Source organism: Apus apus, chromosome 5 (assembly GCF_020740795.1).
Source record: "Apus apus isolate bApuApu2 chromosome 5, bApuApu2.pri.cur, whole genome shotgun sequence".
Taxonomy (NCBI): domain Eukaryota; kingdom Metazoa; phylum Chordata; class Aves; order Apodiformes; family Apodidae; genus Apus; species Apus apus.
The window spans coordinates 19027518-19038771 of record NC_067286.1 but is presented as its reverse complement, the minus strand read 5'-3'; the positions used below and the strand labels follow the sequence as shown (position 1 = coordinate 19038771).

Here is an 11254-nt window from a genome sequence, read left to right as displayed (position 1 = left end):
CAGCCTGGCCTTGAGATAGGCCTGCAGGACACCTGCAAGACAGATGAAAGGGATGGAAAGGAGCAGTCCCCACAGCTTATCTTGGTTACAGCCTTGACCACTGGGGAAAAACACATTGAGTAATTGAAATCACTGTATTAATATATTAATGATCTATTAGCATACTAAAATTCACATCCACAAGCTAGAGGAACCCCACTAACAAGCCCCCCACTCTCTGAGCACGTGCGGTGAAATTCCTGAGCATTGCCACTTTAAATGGGAGCAAGGGATGAGTTGACCAATCGTGTGTGTGATAGAATAAAGTTACAGATCAAGTTCTTTCTCACATTTTTGGATATAAAAGTAGCACTTACGTTTTGGAAAACTGAGCTTCCTTTGTGGAATACCACCCTACTCCCTTTTCTGTGCAGAACTGGGTGTTAAAGCAAGTATCTTGACTCTGTGTGTGGATCAGCTACTTGAACACCGGGTAAAGGACCTCACTTTTGGGACAACAATGCCAGCAGAGGAGGTGGTGGCACAGTCTAGGAAGCACAGCCTTAGTTGCATCCCAGGGGCAGCACTAGAGATTTTTGCCCTAGTTACCCTTGTAACAGATCACTAGAAGAGGTCAATGAGCTAAAGCCCACCTTCCTTAGTGCCTAGAAGGGAGCTGAGTGACAGAGGGTGCACCTCTTCCCTATTCCTCCCAGGACAGACTGGGTTGTCCACAAAAAGGGGTAGCTAGAATAGTCCTTGTGCCCCTGAGTCTGACCTGAAACCTGCTGAACTGTGGTGACAGCCTTGGGGTTGGCATGAGCTGCTGGTTTCAGTGCTTGCCAGAACACTCCCTGGCAGGTGAATGAGTGGGGTGCTGTGGCTGGTAACGGATGTCTCTGCTGTTCTCACTTAGTGTGATGCTCTGAGGAAGACCACTAGTATTAGGAAGTAAGCAAGTGCTGGCAGAAGTTTGCATCATCCCCATATCAACCAGGTATGTTGAAATCAGATGTCTGTCATTTAGTCTGAGAGTAAAGGTGTCATTTCTTATCCAGCCCTGCTGGCATCTCCCTTCTCTTGGTTCTTGCTCTGCTGCCCATGTCAGGAGTCTTTAAAGAACAAAGTCTCTTGTTTGTTAGAGGTTTCAGAGTGGTTTATGTCACCTGGCCCTTCTGTAGAACTCCTGCCCTGGACAAAGCACACACTGGTCTGTGCTGATGAAAAACTAGACTTACAAGCCAGGTTGCCATGCCAAGATAGTATCAGCTTCTATCTCCCTCTCACGCCTTTGGCTGCCCTCACTCTGAGGACAAAAAAGGTATAGTGGGAAAAATATATTGCCTTTTCCCCATCAAGCAGGACCAGGCTTTTCCCACTCACCAAGACACACACAAGTCCAGAGGAAACTGTGTAACCTGGGCCTGAGAAAGCCAAACACTGATGAAAAATGCATGTGCATATATTTCCATGAGAACAGTAGAAGAATCCTGACATGTAAGGCATGTCCCTTTGGGTATTTGCACAGACTCAGGTTTGACTCCCTGAGGAGTCTGATGGTGACATCTGCTCTGTGTTTTCTTCTTCTCTATCACTGTTTTCCCATGTTCTTTTTGAGATCACCCAAATTTATCTCCCCCTTTTTTAGGGCATCCTCCTCCTTTGACTTTGTACCTGGTGGGGAGAGCCTTGCCCCTGCTGTTTGTGGACACAGCTGGCATGGACCCAGCAAAGGGAGGTCTTGTATCCTGAGATATGGGGAAGTTGAGATGTGTCTCTGCATTTAAGATTACTTCCTTTTAAAACTAAATTTACACACATAACCCTAGAGTAAATTTACAAAAGGATACTTAAGGTCATTAGCATAAGCTGATGCTTTGCTTTTTCCCGTTCTAGCAGTTTCCAGTTCTCTGCTCTGATGATGCTTCTGTGCATATACTTAGTTGTAACTATAGGCAATAATCTTTTCAGGATAGTGGCAGATCTTTTGCTAACTTGACCATGCAATGCTTACTAGCAAATTAATTATACTCATTCAGCAGTGGTGATCAAAACAGCAAGTTGTAAGCACATCTATTTGTTGCACTGAGAGCTTTGTTTTAACTCCTACTTGATCCACTACTGGAAGCCATTTGCTCCTTCAGCTTGTGTGATACTTAAAATAAGGCTTTGTAGGAGTAGGAAATACAAAATTTGGGTCATTCCTGAAGGTAGGAAATGCAAAATTTGGGTCCTTCCTGAAGAGCCAGTGGGCTGATAAAGCACTGGGGTGAAAAAGCATCTGCAGAGACAGAGAGGAGAACCTGATAGTGGGGTTTATCTGATGCCTCAGAAGCAAAAAAAGGAGGCCAATAGGCAGATGCTGGTAGCATGTGGCTGGGAGCTGCAAGATGGTTGAGCAAGCTTTTGGCTTCTAGGCAAATATAACCAAATACTCAGCCTGAGTTTCATAAGTGCACACATATGTGCACACACACTCCATACTGTAGGAGCAATCTTTAGCCCTTGTGATGTGGCCATCTTGTTCTTGTAAAAGAAAAGCTGGTCTCGTTTCATTCGGGTTTAATTTTTTGGGGTGTGGGAATCATTATAACAATATAGTGCTGTGAGTATATGTGTAATATTTTGTCCCTGCATATGCAGTCTTTCACGGTGGGTTCAGTGAAAATGGGGCCCCAAGAAAACGGGGCTTTCCAGACGTGTTCATCAGCTGCACTGCAATGACCTGCAGAAAAAGTATGGCCAGGGGAGTTTTTCACACAACTCTGCTTTTCCTCTACGTCTTGTGAGCTAACTCGTGGCAGACGCTGCCTGCCCGTCTGCAGAGGGCGATGAAGAATCAGTTTCACCAGTCTTGTGGTCCTCATTTAGTTTTCCATCATCCCGAGGTCGCCTGTGGTCACCAAGATACTATAAGGTTTGAGATGAGGCCAAGCAAAGCTAGAGGGGAAAATGAGAGAACCGGACCATAGGCACAAACGTATCTCGCAATACACTCTCTTCATGTTGTCTGCATAGCAGCTGATGACATTGGAGACTGCAACAGATTTCACTTTGCAGTTAAATCCTGCTGCATAGGCAGATGCAAATTTTTTGTCAAAGCTGTTAAGACCATTGTAGCAACAGCTGGTTATTTCATGAGTTTGTCTGGGACTCAGAAGTGTAAAAAAAGCCAACCAAGCAACCATACGCTCATCTATTTTTCATATTTCAGTCTGCATATTACCATTGCTATTTTCTGAAAAGGACTGGTAGATGTCCACTGCTGGTGGAAACATCTGTCTAGTCTCCATGAGACTACCCAAGAGATTTCATGGGTATTTTTGCCAAATAATCACTTTGAAAAGCCGATGCATCCCCTCTTCAATCCAGTTCTTTGTTTTAAACTACATCTTGCCAGTGTTTTGACAAAAATGGCACATGCATCAATGCATCCTTGAGATATTTTTATTCCTTCTCAAATTTACTAAAGGTAAATGAGTGTTTTGGCTCTATTGGAGGCTCCCAGGAGAGGACACCTCCAGGGCTCTCCAGGTCCTGAAAGAGATCATCAGGTGAGGTCTGGGGCTGCAATTGCCAAGAGAAATCCGTTGAGGGTCTTGTCCAGTATTAAATGAGAATGCAAAAGTTGGCCTTGCAGTGCCGCAAATGTGTCTTTAGAAATGTTAAAGAAGCAAATAACAATTTACCGATCTTTTAAGACGAACGTAAAATGCATTACCCGGAAGTGAAGACAACGAAAACAACTGGAGAATGCGGGCATCGATCCCGCTACCTCTCGCATGCTAAGCGAGCGCTCTACCATTTGAGCTAATTCCCCCTGCTTCATTTCGTGTTCCGGCATGTATCTAGTCTCTTCTCGCGAGAAGACGTGCTGCGCCGGCACGCACGGCAGGTTTGTGGCTCCCACTGCGCCTGCGCGGGAGAGTGTCGGTTGGGACTTGACGGTGGCGCGCGGCGGGCTGGCCTGGGCGTCGGTGCGCCCCGCGGTGAGACCGGCGGGGACGCGGAGGGGGTGATGGGGAGGGACGGGAGGGACGGCAGAGGAGATTTGAGGTACACGGGCGTACGTGAAAGGGTCAGTTCAGCGACAGGGCGGCGTGCGGAGCCTGAGGACAGCGTGCGTGAGGAAGCGCCGGGCGGGAGGGGTTGCAGAGGGCTTGTGTCTGCGGGAATCGAGAGGGCTCAGACGGCTGTAGGCGTGGGGCACCGCGGGGGCAGGTGTGCAGAGAGCTGTGGGCCTGGGGAGGCCGGGGATGGCGGGAGTTGCAAATGAGGGTGTCCAGGGGCACGGCGGGGCGGGCGGTTGCAAAGATCCGTGAGGCCGGGAGCATCTGTGGAGTTGCGGGGAGCTGGGGGGACACGACACGCTCCCGAGTGGGAAAGCGTGAGATGCGAGGGGGTGTCCAGAGACCTGCGCCAGTGGGGGTCTCGGGAAGTCTGCAAAGGGCTTGGTGTGCACGGTAAAGCATTTTAGGGGAATGAAGGACTGCAAAGGGTTTTGTGCTTGGAGGAGAGTTGCAAAGGGCTGTGTGCCCAGCCTGGGGCTGAGGGGAGGGTCAGCGTGGTGTCATGCCAAAAGGCAGATACTCTGCCAGGGAGCTGGAGGGGAATTAGTGAACCTGCCGCTTGCAGTTGGTTCCCCCACCTTGCATTGCAATACCGCCGTTAAAAACAACACCCCAAAATGTGAAATATGGCACCATGGTGAATCATGAGGTCTTTTCCCTCAAGACATAGTTCCATTTGCTCTTGCGCTCCAACTGAAGTCGAGTTAAGGGCAACATTTCCCTGTTGGACTAGGAAGGAGATGCTGGGTCTGGAGCAGGGATCCTTTTGGTGGGAAAAGGGGATGTGCTCAGTCAGGGCATGCATGGCAAAGCGGGTGAGAGCATCAGGAACTTTCTCTGCCACTGCTGTACTGAGAAAGAGAAGATTGTTTGTGGGCTTGATGCTTTGCTTTAAAGCTGTGTTCAGCAGCCACAATAGCCAGAGTTTGGTAAAAAAATCTGTCATTCCAGTAAAGGGCATGTCTTGGGCTTGGTTGCTTTTCTTTTCCTCTGATGTTCTTGAATATTGAAAAGGCAAAACTGAACAGCAGTGAAGGCCAATGCAAAATGCTTTCTAACCCAAAGTGATTACCAAGTCGCTTCTGTTGTGTAACCTTGGCAGTGACTGCTTCACACCTTGCTGCTTGAAGAACAGCAAAGTCCTGGGCTGACCTGACATATGTCTGCAGGCAGTGATGCCTGTCTCCATGTTACTGCAATTGACTGAACAGTGGGAAAGTTGGAGAGAGTGATGGGACCTGCTGTGCCTTTTAATCTGTCGAGCTCCTGGGTGTTTTATGCTGTTTTTTTTCCTGCAGTAGTACTTCTACTTTGGCTGTGTTCAAGCTGTTGATCTATTGGATTCAAAACAACACTCTGCTCAATTTTACACCCTTCTTAAGGGTTTTGCCTTAGTTCTTCCTCTGATGTATAACTTAATTTTTTTTCCTGCATACATTTGCTGCACTAGCCTCCTCCAGACTGTGAATTTCTGATTAAATACTCATGTATATGAATAGCTTTACAATTGATAAATTAATTTTAAAAATAGTTCATTGTCATTATCAGATTCTAGTATGTGAATGGGCTTTGCCTCTTGCAGAGTTTGCTTTGTAGTTTATCTGTGTTTTTTTTTTATTGAAACTACTTGGAATTTTAAATGTACTCTTCTTTTGTAATTTTTAATGTATTAATACGTTGCACCTTACTTCAAGGGACATGTGAAGCATGCTCTCAGCTCTTTGGAAATTGTCCTGCCTTTCGGTTTTGGTTTGTTTGTTTGTTTGTTTTGTTTTGTTTTCAACATGGGGAAGATCGGCCAACAAACATGCTCTGGAAGACATGTTTATCTTTTAAAAAATCCCCAAGAGTGACCAAACAAGCAGGCAGCTGCACCCACCCAGCAGTATGATTTCTTATCTTGAAGCTTGACTCATAATTCTAATGGCTCCTTACCTTTATCATTATTTTAAAAATAAAGTAGTTTTCTTAGCTAAGCTGTTCCCTCAGGTGCCAGACTGAAGAGCATTGCACATGTATAATTTCTTTTTCTGATGTCTTTCTGTCTCTTTTACATCACCCTGAGCTGCAGTACCCTATAATCTTATCCATAGGCTTTTGTTTTTGGTTTGTGGTTTTTTTTTTTTTTTCTGATATGCAGAAAATAGGGAGATGCCTAAGAGTATCTCCTGTTGGCAAATCTCACCTTTGATGCAAGCAGTAATCCAGCAAACCAGCTTGGTTTTGCAAAACATTAAGTGGACTTGTGAGCTGCAAGAAAAGTTTCAGGCTGTGTTTTGCATAGATGCTCTCAGATGTGAGGTTTTACTGCCTGGGTGTTACATGTGTTTTTCCTGTCATGGGGCAGTCTGCCTCCCTGAATGGTTATGTTGCTGCGAGCAACCGACAGAGAAAATGCAAGGGCAGTGGAGAAGAGAGGTCTGCCTTCAGCCTTGCTTTGTCTCCTTGGTCAGACTCAGCCATCATCTCCTTCCTTTGCTCCTTAGGTGGTTTAATAACAGGGTCATGCAAGATCTTTTCTTGCAGCAACATCTCTTGCCTTTTTTTTCTTTCTTTTATTTTTTTTTTTTTTTAAATTAAAATTGCACTGAAGAGTGTGTGTTAAAATCAACTTTGAAACTCACAGTCCTTCACAGTAATGCTGGAGTAATTCCTGTGCTTTCCTCTCCTGCATTTTAATTACAGGTGAGAGTAGTTCAGCTCCCACTGCTCAAGCTGTTGCAAGGGCACATCTATACCCTGCAAATAAGCTTTCCCCTTGCTACCCTTTACTTGTTTTGGCAGTGCTGTAGACCTGGGTCTCCAAATCTGGAGAAAACCTCATTAAAGTGGTGGTGAATTTTCATTTTCTCCTTACACTCCCTCCTTGCCAAGGACAGAGAAGTCCCTTTGCAGGTAACAGGACAGAAACCCCTCCCAAACTAACCTACAGCTGCACTGTGGAAAGAACAGCCCCCAGAGATGCTGAGGTCACAATGCTATCGGTGGAACTTTGAGGTGGGTTTTTTTTGCTGCATCTCCTTTAGCTTTGCCAGCCTGTGCACTCCCAGTTGTCTGTTCCATTGGTTGGTGCAGGGGTGGCATAAGGGACTGGTTCATGCTATGCTGCAAATTGCTCAGCATGGCGCTTCAATAGCTGCTGTGTAACGGCAGGCAGTTTTCTAGCATTTGTAAGATAATCTCTGCTGCTGAGGTTAGTGATCTTGGCTGGTTTGCTATGCTGTGCCTCCCCATTTTACGTAGCAGTGTGTATTTCTGAAACACCTATTCAGATTTGAGTGCTTGCTCCATGATTTTTGAGATGGATGGGTGCTATCCTTAGATGTGGGTTTACTTTGACACCCTCAGCATAGGGTAGCTGCAGAGACGGATGCAGATTCACCTCTCTATCTGCTTGAGCACCAGCCATGCTTCCTGGCTCAGCATCCCGCTGGGTTGCTCCTGCATGTGCCATCCGTTTCTGTGCTGCAGAAGAGCTAAATTGGGGTTGAAAGAGAGCTGGCAAGAAGCCTGGGTGTTCTTAGAAAGACAGTTATTGCCCTGGACAGTTGAGGGTTTTTTCTTTTGTTTCCTGGGTTCTCATCACAGGGTTGGGCTCCTTAGGGCAGCAGCTCCTTGGAGGATGGAGAAACTTTGTAGGTTGAGGCTGGAGCAGTGCCATCCCAGCTGGCCTCTCTCAAGTAGTAAGTCTGAAGTGCCTGCCTGGTAATTCCATTAATTGCAGCCTAGTGCTGGAGAGAGAAATGTCATTCCAGGGTAAAGCTGGCGGTCTGGCTTAAACGGAGAGAATTTGCTGGTTCTCCTGGCTGCACCACTGTGAATAATGAACCTCTGTATTACCCGCAAAGGATATTTGAAGTCTAGATGTGAGTGTAAAGACCTAGGCAGTGTTAGAAAAAAATTGCTACTAAATCTGCCAATGAAGAAACCCTTAGCCCTGGAGCCTGGTTGTCTCTTTGCAATGGGTTTTACCAGGAGTAAAAATTTCCTGCTTAACTCCTGATGTGCAGGATGACAGAGCTAAGCAGTCAGCCAGTTCAGGAGACAGCTTGCACAGAATATAGCCAGAATGATCTTTCTGTGTATAATCAATGCAGAGCAAAGATGATACACTTCTTTTATTGCACCTGAAAGCTTGCAAGCACCTCAGAGCTAGCCACCACAAATGCAAGTAGCACAAGCTCCTCCATATTTTGGGGCATTGTGGTCCATGCTTGAATTCAGAGATCACTGACCCGGTCAGTTGTTTTTTCTGTTTGATTTCTTTTTTCATGCAGATCACATTTTTGTGTTTGCAGTTGTATAATACCTTTGTGGCACCACAAGTGAGTCTTGTGTTCAAAAGGAGTGGTTAATTAGGATATTTTCAGCTGTCCTTCTGGCTCAGATACTAGAAATCAAACATGGGAGCCAGCACCATACAGCTTTATGCAGAGGAGCTTCCTGTACTGCAGGCAACTGCCAAGCAGTTGTGTCTGGCAGGGTGGAAGCACACACCACTGATGAACCCCAGTAAAAAGTAGGAGGGGCTAGGGAAAGCAACTACTTTCTTTTAAAAATCAAGTAAACAAGGCATTTCCCCCTACCTTTACACTTTTCCTTGTGGGAAACTACTTGTCAAACCAAGAAGGGGAAAAAAGGTCCATGAAGAGGAAGCAGATGCTGGGGATGCTCCACCCTTGTGTGGCCCCATCATGCGAGCTTTGCCTGACTGTCCATTGGTACAAATCTGATCTTCCTAAGACCTGGGTCCCTGCAGGCATCCTAGTAGCAGAATTCAAGCCAGCTTGCTCAGAAATTCTTGTTTGCTGGTGTATTCAGCAGCCTGCTGATGCCTGCTGTGAGAGGTGTGGAGGATCTTTGCTTGTTCAGCAGAAGTGAGGTGCACATCTTGCCAGTGACCTAGCAGCAGCTGAGACAGCCATCTGAAGTCCACAACCTGCTCATGCATCTCTTACTTTTCCTTGCAATAGCTGTGCAGATGTGCCTGGCTTCTTTACCCATACCCTTTGGGCCAGCTCACTTTCCATAAATCAGTGGGATCTCATTAAGACTTGCCACTTGGCTCAAGTTTTTAAATCTGCCTTCCCTTCAGTTCTATTCCCTAATCAGCAAGGGTCATGCTTTGCATGCCTTTCCCTGGCTGCTAAAGCTCCAGTCTGCCAGGCGTGTGGAGGGTGTGCTGTGGAAACCCATTGGCAGTTGCCTTGACTAAGCGTGCGAGAGCCATGTCTGCTGATCACAACTCTGGTGACAGGATGTCGGGGGGATGCAGGTATCAGTCTGAGTTAGTGCAGTTGCTTTGTTTTTAAGTTTCCTCCATTTGCATTGTAGCTGACTAGTCAAGTTTTAGTTTAGTAGCATGGTTTTCACTTCCCGAGATAATTTTTTTTAGTGTCTCCTGTCCTGCTGTCATAGCTCTGACTTTCCTGTTTGGGCTTGAGTGGATCAAAGTTGCACTGGTAGTGAATTGTGTATCTTGACAAACATTTCAATATAGAGTAAATAAGCAGGATCAGGTAGGAAAATTATCTTCATGTTTAGAAATTCAGTTTCTCAAAAAATGTTATTTCTGTCTTGTCTTGTTCTTACTGTTTCTCTCTTCCCACCCCCCTCGGTTCTGCGAGTCAAAACTGGCTGTGAGAACATCATTATCTGAATGGGGAGGGGGACTTATTAGGGGGTATGTAATATGTTTATTTCCTCTGGATGGTAATATAGTGGGTCAGAAGTGTTGCATGCGCTATTGCTGCTGATTACAATGTTAACCAGATAAAGTTAGTGAAATTGCTTGAAAGCACCGCTGTTTTCTTTGCTCCCTAAATTGCTGCATGAGTTTCACAGGGAAATCTGTATCTGATCTGCAAAGCGTGGGTTTTGTTGATGACTATTCTGGCTGAGGTGCATGGTTAGAGCCCCTTTCTTGCCACCTTGGTACAACAGTTTGAGTGGCCTGGCACAGAATTTGTTCTTTACCAATGTATTTCTGAGCCACATCTACATCCCCATCTGGTTGGCTGCATAGCTGACCAGGCAGCTGTACCTGAGGTTCCGTGGGCGGATGCCCATCACACTGCTTCTTAGGAGAAAGGGCTGGTAAGAGCATCACTTGGCCTCCTGGAAATGCCAAGCCTATTTGCTCTAGATGTCTAGAGTCTGAGCAAATAGAGCCAGATAACATTGTCCTTTTGACTGTCTTGAGCTTGTGGTGTAAATCCCATGGCAGGCTCTGCAGGTCTGAGGACTTGGCAGCTGAGAATGCAGAGCAGTGCTAGAGATACCTTGAGCAGCACATTTAGTGAGCACTGTTGCATCTGTGCTGGGCTCTAACTAGTTGCCTGTTGAAAAGCCATGAATAACTGAACTTGGCATTAATTCATGTTGTGGAATCAGGGAGTCATCTCCTCTGGGTCCTCTCTGAGTTTTTGAGGCTGGATACCTTCAGACGCTGCATCTGCTCAAGTTTGGGGTGTTTGGCTGTGATTTGGCACCTCTGTGTGATGAAGAGTTTGGGCTGGTGGCTGCTCAGGTTCTCCCATACTGCAAGATAAAGATGCCATAAGATACAGCAGGTGGAATTTGAAGTTGAATTGCGAGTGGGAAGGGGATGGGGGGGATGTATAGCATGTAGCAGAGAACCAATAAACTTCTGAACACCTTTCAAGGGATTGAACTTGTTTCCAGCTGCCATATTTAAAAAGTGATTAGCTGCTTCTTAAAGTGGAGTATTGTGGTTTCTGTGGAAAAAAATTGTACAGTTATTGTGTCAAGACAAGGGGGTGGACTCCTGGCTTGGCAAGTGTGTGTGTTGCTTTTGATCTTTAAGTCTTCTTCCTTTTTCTGACCCTTTGCAGACCAGTGAGAGTGCAGGAAGCTTTCTTTTCTGCATTGTTGCCCTCATCATGTTTCATCATCATCTGAGGGTCCAGATGAAAAGCGCCATTGTCCTGCCCTCTCGTACACCGGTGATAGGCCTGGTGGTGGGCAGAGGCAGCCAGAACTTTTACCTCCAGCACTGACTGGGGGGAACAGAAGGTAGACAGGGGTATCTCTGCTTCTCTTTGGTAGTGGTGGACTGTTATCTGCCCCTGTGTGTGAAAGGAAATGGTTTTCCAAGTAACCTGCTGGGATTTTACAGGAATCTCTTCCTTTACTGCTTTCTTCCCTTGGACATGGATGCTGGCTGGATCCAGTGACCTGTGGCA

General features: G+C 46.2%; 1 protein-coding gene and 1 non-coding gene across 6 annotated transcripts in view; one reads left to right on the top strand and one right to left on the bottom strand.

The window, feature by feature from the left end:
- Nucleotides 1-3726: 3726 nt before the first annotated feature.
- TRNAA-AGC (transfer RNA alanine (anticodon AGC)) lies at nucleotides 3727-3799 on the bottom strand. The gene has a single exon. It is a non-coding gene; the product is annotated as a tRNA-Ala (tRNA).
- Nucleotides 3800-3904: 105 nt separating this feature from the next.
- The window catches only part of LOC127385701 (uncharacterized), a 77778-nt gene continuing 70428 nt past the window's right edge, over nucleotides 3905-11254 (top strand). For 2 of the 5 annotated variants that reach the window (XM_051621703.1, XM_051621706.1), the window contains exon 1: nucleotides 4320-9732. The gene's annotated coding sequence lies outside the window, so the exon portion shown is untranslated. Of the gene's footprint in view, nucleotides 3969-4319; nucleotides 9733-11254 lie in introns of those variants that run through there. The other 3 variants (XM_051621704.1, XM_051621705.1, XM_051621707.1) reach the window with 3 other exon arrangements.